Raw genomic sequence first — 8,527 nt, 5'->3', positions numbered from 1 at the left:
CTTTTAAGTGATTTTTTATTTTATCTTTGCTGATGCTATTACACTATTGTTCTTGGTGCAAATCCTTTTGTACACAGAGTTATATGTAAGTGGAACACTGACTTTTTATTTCACAGGTTACTTGGACCATATGTGATTCTCAAGTGTATTCCTTACATTTATTTTCGATGCGTGCAGTCATATTGTATGGAATTTATTATTTTGGAAAGGGATAATCCTACCGGACTATTTCCTGGAACTTCCTCTGGTTTTCAATTGGACTCCATGCACTTCTTTAAGATTCTCACTGCCCTCATTTGTAACGACCCAAATTCAAAAATCCGAATCGCTAACCGGGTTCTTACTCGAACCCGAAGTCATCTAAAGACATTACTAGGGATGGCAACGGGGGCGGGTTTAGGTGGGTGTACCCTCCCCCGCCCCCGCAGCCGTTTAAAAACCCCGCCCCCGTCCCAGTCCAAAACCACAAAACGGGAAAACTTTTCACCCCATCCCCGTAACCGTTTAACATTTTTACCCCCGCGGGTAACTCACCCCGCCCCGTTTAAGACCATAATTTATTTATTCTTGAAATAGATTTGTTTTTTTTTTTTTTTTTTTTGTTTTTTTTCCCTCATCTTCAATTCTTCACCATTGCAACTTTCCTTTTAATCAAATTCATTTGTTACTTTAATATTGTTATATAGGGTAATTAATATATATATATATACTATTGAAATAAAAGTACTTAAGTAATTTGCCTATCTAAAAGGGGCGGGGCGACCTCCCCCGCCCATATAAGCAAAACGGTCCCCCAAAACCGCCAAAAACGGGGCGGGGAGGGTAACCACTGGGGCGGGTCAAATTGCCATCCCTAGGCATTACCATCCTTTCTAAATAAAACAACATAATCCTTTACATGCTAAGATGGCCATTTCAAAATACATGAGGTTACATCAACAGAATTATTAGCCACGAGCTATAAGATTGTACATGTCAAGATAGACTTTACATCAAAATGGGAGTTAATTACAAAATTACAAAATAATCTCCTAGTCCGCCTAAACTTATGGAGTAACTATTGGCGAAACGGAAGTTTTAAAAAACTTTTAGAAGAATTTTCAAATAAAGATCTTGATTCATGTGTAGAGACAAGTTTTATGCATGAAGAACATGATGATTCATTCAATTAAAGATAGAAAACTTACATCAATGTTTGAATAAACTTTAAAACTCTCCTCTAAAGTGAATGTTCTCACTTATTGTAGATCCTTTAGTTAGATGCCTCCTCCTTGGATCTCTATCTTCGTGGTAATGATTTTGCCTTTAAAAATCACCTAGAAGCCTCCATGAATGATCTTGGAGAGCTTAGCTTGTGGGAGCCTCCATCAGATGAGAATACTAACCCTAAAATCATGGCATGTGCAACTCAATGGACATAAACAAAGCAACCCTTAACAATATTCAATTAATTCTTGACATGCTCATCATAGAATCATTTTAACACAACATCAAGTTATAAACTTGTACATCAATATAACTTCCACATAACAAAGTTATACATGCCTTTTTCACAAAAATTGAAATTTAATCATACTTTAACTCTTAAACATGTTATTAACACTAACAAGGTAACAATATCATCTCATCTATTACCAATCTCAAACTTTTAAAGAAGGAAATATAGAATTACTAAAATAAAGACAAAGCTTGAGGCATTAGGAAGACCCCTACCTCAATTGAAAGACAATTCAAGCAAAACCCCCAATTCAGCCGAAAATTTTGAAATTCAAAGTGTGGACAAATTGAACTTTGCTCCGATCAAAACATTACTATAATGTTTACAATTTTCATCATTTTTCATTTTCTGAAATTTTCTGATTTTTCGAAGGTAATTCTGTCTTTTCTCGTTTTGCGTGCCGGACACCATAGGATGTGTTAGAGTGTTGATTGGATCATTTCCTTAAGTTTAGGACTCTTAGAAATGCAATGATTGCCATTTCGGTATTTTTTTTTTGTTTTTCGGACGAGGAGGTTCCCGGTAGGACTTGCCACCGGGGTTGTTGAATACGAAAATTTTATTTTTGGGTCCATTACATTTGACAAATTATTATTTGATGCATTTTATGGGGTTATGTGCTTGTACATGTGTTGTGGTTTGTTTAGTGTATGTACAATATATAAATTAAAGTTAAAAGATATATATTTTTTTTAAAACAAGTGGGCCCCACCATTTTATTAAACCCTCACGAAAGGTCTAACAGCCATTGACTGACCATCAGTTTTCGTGGATTCACGGGGTCATAAGAGGTGTGTCTTAGACACTTCCTACTGAGCGGCTGACTCACCCCATTACTTTAATATTTTCAGGACACAGGAAAGAGGTGGCGGACGATTATTCATCACAAGTTTAGACGGGATTGGAGGTCTATATTTTGCTATCTTTTGTATTAAAACTAATATTTTGTGAATGTAATCTTAACTATTTTGTGAAACTTCAGTTTTATTTGTATAATGTTGTGAGTTATGGACTTTTAAATTTCATCTATATTTCATGGACTGTAACTTAATGTAATTAAAGTGCATTCTTTGTAAGGAATTACAGGACTAGGTAGTGAACTGGTGATTCCTTGTTTGGATGAGATGGAGGAATGAGACTTTTTATACGTATGTGTTGATTTTGGGAATGTTGTATATTATTGCATTGTGCATTGGGACATGATAGATTAGTTTTGAGGCCAAGTAAGACCATTGTATTTTGTATGTATTTCAGCATGTCGTAGTAGGACTTTTTCTGCAGAGGTCATGCCGAAATTTTTATTTTTTTTTTGTTGGTATCGTCAACCAGTATTTTTTTATTTTTTATTTTGGTCATTACAGTCGCTTATTAACATTGCCTTTTTATGGCAAGATTAAATTCTAAGTGTAAAGAAAGAGAGATCTAGCTTTGAAACTTTGTAGAAAAAAGAAAAAGAAAAAGAAAAATAAGAGGGAGAGAGGGTCTGGCGTGAGAGAGAGATGAAACTGATGCTTGTAATTAATGGTAAAAGAGGCCAGAGCATCTTCTGGGCTAGAGAGGTAAAGGAGACTAAAAAGTGATGGAAGAGAATATGGAGGGAAGAAAGAGTGTGGTGCCATTTGTGGGCATGGTGATGGTGCAGTTTGCACAAGTGGGACTGATGATCGTAGGCAAAGAAGCCATGTCAGATGGAATGACTAACTTCACCTTCGTTTTCTACTCAAATTCCTTCGTTTCCCTTATTCTCCTTCCTACTTCCTTTCTCATTCACAGGTACACACACACACACACATATATATATATACATATCCATCTAAAAATTCAACCCATTATAATGGCTTAGTAAAAGGGCGGATCCCACTGACTTTGATAAAAATCTCACCTTTAATATATATATACACACACACACACACTTTAAAATATTTTCAACCACATATTAAACATGTATATATCCATATAAAATACATTAAGCAAACATGCATGATTGAAATACAATAGACTCGAAACACAATTCCCGTACACAACGACCTCGGTAGCGGGTACCACCTCGGACCTCTCGGCCCGAAAAACTGAAAGATACCAAAATGACAACCAATACATTTCCAAGAGTCATGAACTTGAGGAAATGTCCCAATAATTCTCGGGACTCACCTGGCACACCCTACGGTATTTGGTACACAAAACGAGGTGCAAAAAAGAAAAATTCCAGAAATGAAAAATAGGAAAAATCAGAAACGTTACATCATTGTTCTACTAACAGTTTAGCTGAGGGATATTCGAGTGATATCTTACCTTTCAGGTGTTTCTAGATTGCTTCTGTCTAGTGCCTCCATTGTAATGTTAATGTTTTACCTACTAAAAGATAAAAGTGATTTGAGTTGAATCTCATCTGCTTATGTATTATACATCTTACAGCTGGTGGGGTCATTGCAACGATTGTGATTCTCCTTTGTGTGCTTATCCACAGAGAAACTATAGCAAATGATAGAATTCTGCTAAACCAGTTATAAACAAGAATTGCAAGAGTAGAACATGAAAAGACAAAGAAAGAAGGAGAAAGTAATAGATAATAATGAAGTGGATTATACCTGATTCCCAATTGCAAATTGAGCATTAACTCATAATTCTTATGCCCTTTACATATTGTCTCTCCTTGTCTCTTCCCCACCTGGGTATCTTAATTGGACTCCCTCTTGCACTCACATCCGATTCTGTTCCATGGTGAAAGATTATGAGACAAGAAGATAATTAATGTATTATATATGTAAGTTTTGAGCAAACTAATCAATCCACGTACCCAAATTGTCTTGCTTTAGATATTATCCAAATGATTCTTTCTTTGATACTTGATAGGTGGTCAAGCATTTGTTTTTTTCTAAAGAGTAATACCTTGGTTAAACAAGAAATCATTAGCCATTGAGGAATAATGTATGTGATGAAATTTCTACAATCCAAAAGAATTTGGGTATATTACACCTATCTTTTCCCGATGTTAGACATATTAGAGATGAGTAAACCGTTTAGCATTTATTATTTTCATCTTCCCTAAACTGGTGACTTTCTATATGAAAAGTTATTAATGTTCTTATATTGTAATAATATATTATATATAACATTTTATATAAAGAAAGGATAAAATTGTCAATTTATAAAATTTGTTCAACGGATCTATCCAAAAGAAAATGCTAAGAGTGTCATTAAGTGTAACGACCCTAAACTGATACCAATTTTTTTAAAACAAAAAAAAAAAAATTGGCATGACCTCTACTAAAAAGGGTCTTATAACAACCTGCTTAGATGCATAAAAATGCAATGGTCTCTCTTGGACCTTAAAAATTTATCAAACCTGTCTAGCACACAATGCAAATAATACATTTCGACATTTCATCCATCTATTCATTACGCTTCAATATAGTTCAACTCATGGTGGAACAACTACATGCCATTTAATCCAAATATCATAATTACAGTCCTAAAAATATAATTACCATAATAAGAGTCCATAAGTCTCAGTACAGAATACAATATGCTAAGTTTTACAAAAATATTGAAACTTAGATACAAAAATAGCAAAAAGATCTTCTAATCGATGCTAGGCTTGTGGTGAAACGTTATCCGCCACTTTATTCCCTTTTCCTAAAAAATGTTAAAATGAAGGGGTGAGCATAAGCTCTGTAGGAAGTGCCTAAGACACACCTCTTAAGACCCCGTGAATCCACACAATGAATAGGAATAAAGAAATTGGGATCATACCATGCCGGGGAAAAAATATAACCACAATACCGCATCATTAATCCGATACCACAAATAAATATACCGTACAATGATATGTCATGCCATGCAATGTCACTCCCCATTTTCCAAAACTATTTCTATCATCATTTTCAAAACGTTAGTGAACCCATCCCATGACAAATCTATGGCGGCATAAGAGGAAGATTGGTCACTGTCCCTGACCCATGGCAACTCTATGGGGTCATTTGGGGCCTAGGTAACTCAACCACATTAGGACGATCTCCCTAGTCCCCTCTAGGCCTCACTAACGCCGCGGTCCCTAGGCAACTCCTAGGCGGCCGGGTTTTTCACAAAAACCTTTCCCAAAAACCCATTTCTTTCTTTCAAAACAACATTCCCCATTTCTTCCCAATGAAGTGCATGTATGTTTTATATTTTCATGCCATGCCAATATTTGTCAACACACATGTAATTTCAAACTCATGCCATTTTACATGCTTTACAAGAATTTCTAAGAAATTATAACATTACTTACATTCAACAATAAACTAGCAGGATTTAAGCATATAAGACATGAATTCTATATCATTCAAGCATGCTATTACACATAATGTCAATTAAAACACATAGTCGTGTAATTCATTTAGAACAATTTAATCATTTACAAGAAGATCAACACAAAATAACATGCTAAGTAGCAAAATCAAGAAGGAAATTCACTAAGGTGCAAGAAATTGTACATTAAGAACCCCTACCTCAAAGGAGGAAAAAAAAACCCAATTTTATGCCCTAAATTTCGAATTTCCTATAGTACACCAATCAAGGAATTGCTCCTATCAACTTGTAGACCTCGCCGTGAACTTCAATTTTCCGCAAACGGCATTAAAAAATACCAAGTATTGAAGAAGGAATCAAGGATTGAAGCCTTGAAGTGAAAAAAAAAAAAAAAAAAAAAAAAAAAAAAAAAAAAAATGAGCTGAGAGGAAGAGAGAAATAGACCAGCGGGGAGAGAGAATGAGGAAATAGAGACCAAAATGTGGTCTTATAACCACTTAAAAAAAATTACGGGTCCCACAGCTAAAATAAAAAAATCCTCTTAACACACACACACACACACACACACACACACACAAGATTACCGTAAACATTACATTCTCCAACTTTAAAAGATTTCGTCCCTGAAATCAAGACATACCTGAGGGAGAAAACAATTCTGGATACTTGGAACGAACCTCCTGTTCAAGCTCCCAAGTAGCCTCCTTAACTCCATGATGCCTCCAGAGAACTTTTACCAATGGTATTGTCTTATTCCTTAACACCTTCTGCTGTGTGTCAAGGATTTAAACTAGTCCCTCCTCGTAGGAAACATCCTCATCAATGTCCACATTAACCCAACTCAAAATATGAGATGGATCCGGCTCGTACTTCTGTAGCATCGATACATAAAAGACATTGTGGACTCTGTCCATCTGCGATGGCAAAACAAGTCTGTAGGCAACCTCTCCTACATGGTCCAAGATCTCAAAAGGTCCAATGAATCGTGGCGATAACTTGCCACTCTTCCCTAGCCTTATCAACTCCTTTCGTGGAGAAACCCGTAGAAAGACATGGTCTCCCACCTCAAATGATAGCAGCCGCCTCTGCCTATCCGCATAACTCTTCTGTCGGTTATGAGCTGTGAGTAACCTCTGTCTGATCAGCTTAATCTTTTCAATAGTCTCTAGTACAATGTCGGGTCCTAAGGCGGCTGTCTCACCTACCTCAGTCCAACAAATAGGAGACCTACAAGGTCTACCATACAACGCCTCAAATGGAGCTATCTGAATACTGGCCTGATAACTGTTGTTGTGGGCAAAATCAATAAGTGGAAGGAAATCCTCCCAACTACCTCCCAAATCAAGTACACATACCCGAAGCATATCCTTCAAGATCTGGATGATACGCTCCGATTGCCGTCCGTCTATGGATGGAATGCCGTACTAAGGTGTAACGATGAACCAAATGTTGCCTGAAGTCCTTTTCAGAACCTCGAAGTAAACTTGGCATCCCTATTTGAAACAATAGCCATTGGAACTCCGTGCAACCTCACAATCTCTTTCATATAAAGAACACCAAGTGCTTCCACGTCATCTGTTGCCTTAATAGGCAAAAAATGTGTCGTCTTGGTCAATCTATCAATAATAACCCATACGACTTCATTTCCCTTCCGTGATCTAGAAAGAACTGTCACAAAGTCCATAGCAATCTGCTCATATTTCCACTGCGCTACAGGCAATGGTTGTAATAAACCGGCTAGTCTCTGATTCTCAGCCTTCACCTGCTGACAGGTAAGGCATCTAGTCATAAACTGTGCAAGATCTTTCTTCATTCCGTTCCACCAATACTGACGTCTTAATTTGTGATACATTTTAGTACCACCTGGATGAACTGTAAAGCGGGAAGTCTGAAATTCCTGTAAGACGTCCTCACGACATCTTGTGGAAACAATCAATAAGCCTCTGTACCGTAGACCTCCATCTGCATGTAAGGTCCAATCTTTCACTGTCTTACCACTGGAAATCAAGATGTAAATGGCATCCAAATCTGGATCATGTCTCTGCGACTCAATCACTCGTCTGACAAAACTAGGTTGAGCCACAAGACTAAACAAGAATGCCGACTCACAGCAAGCATCGTCATCAAAACATTGCAATCCCATTTTTGCCAAATCCTCAAGCATCTTCCATTTTCGAATAGCCAAATCGGCCAGAGTCCCACAAGATTTCCGGCTTAAGGCATCTGCTACCACATTTGCCTTGCCCGAATGATACTGCAACTCAAAGTTGTAGTCCTCCAAGAACGCAACTCAAAGTTGTAGTCCTCTAAGAACTCAACTCATAGCCTCTGTCTTTTGTTCAAGTCCTTTTGGGATAAAAGGTACTTGAGACTCTTGTGATCCGAGAACACCTCGAATCTCTCATTATACAAGTAATGTCTCCAACACTTCAAAGTAAACACGACTACCGCTAACTCCAAATCATGAGTAGGGTAGTTAAGCTCCTGAGTCTTCAACTGTCGAGACCCATAAGCCACTACTCTACCATCCTGCATCAACACACAACCCAAACCATCACGTGAAGTGTCACAATAAATAACATAACCCAAGCCACGCTCAGGTATCACCAACACTGGAGCTATAGTCAATCTTGTCTTCAACTCTTGAAAGGATGACTCACAGGCTTCATTCCATGTAAACTTGATCCCTTTCTGGGTCAAGCGAGTCATAGGCGCTGCCAAGGGAGAAAAATCATTCAC

This window comes from Cornus florida, unplaced genomic scaffold, assembly GCF_030987335.1.
Source record: "Cornus florida cultivar Cherokee Brave unplaced genomic scaffold, ASM3098733v1 CherokeeBrave_3.0.0_Hap2_Chr02, whole genome shotgun sequence".
In the NCBI taxonomy this organism is placed as follows: domain Eukaryota; kingdom Viridiplantae; phylum Streptophyta; class Magnoliopsida; order Cornales; family Cornaceae; genus Cornus; species Cornus florida.
Note: the sequence above shows the minus strand (reverse complement) of the source record.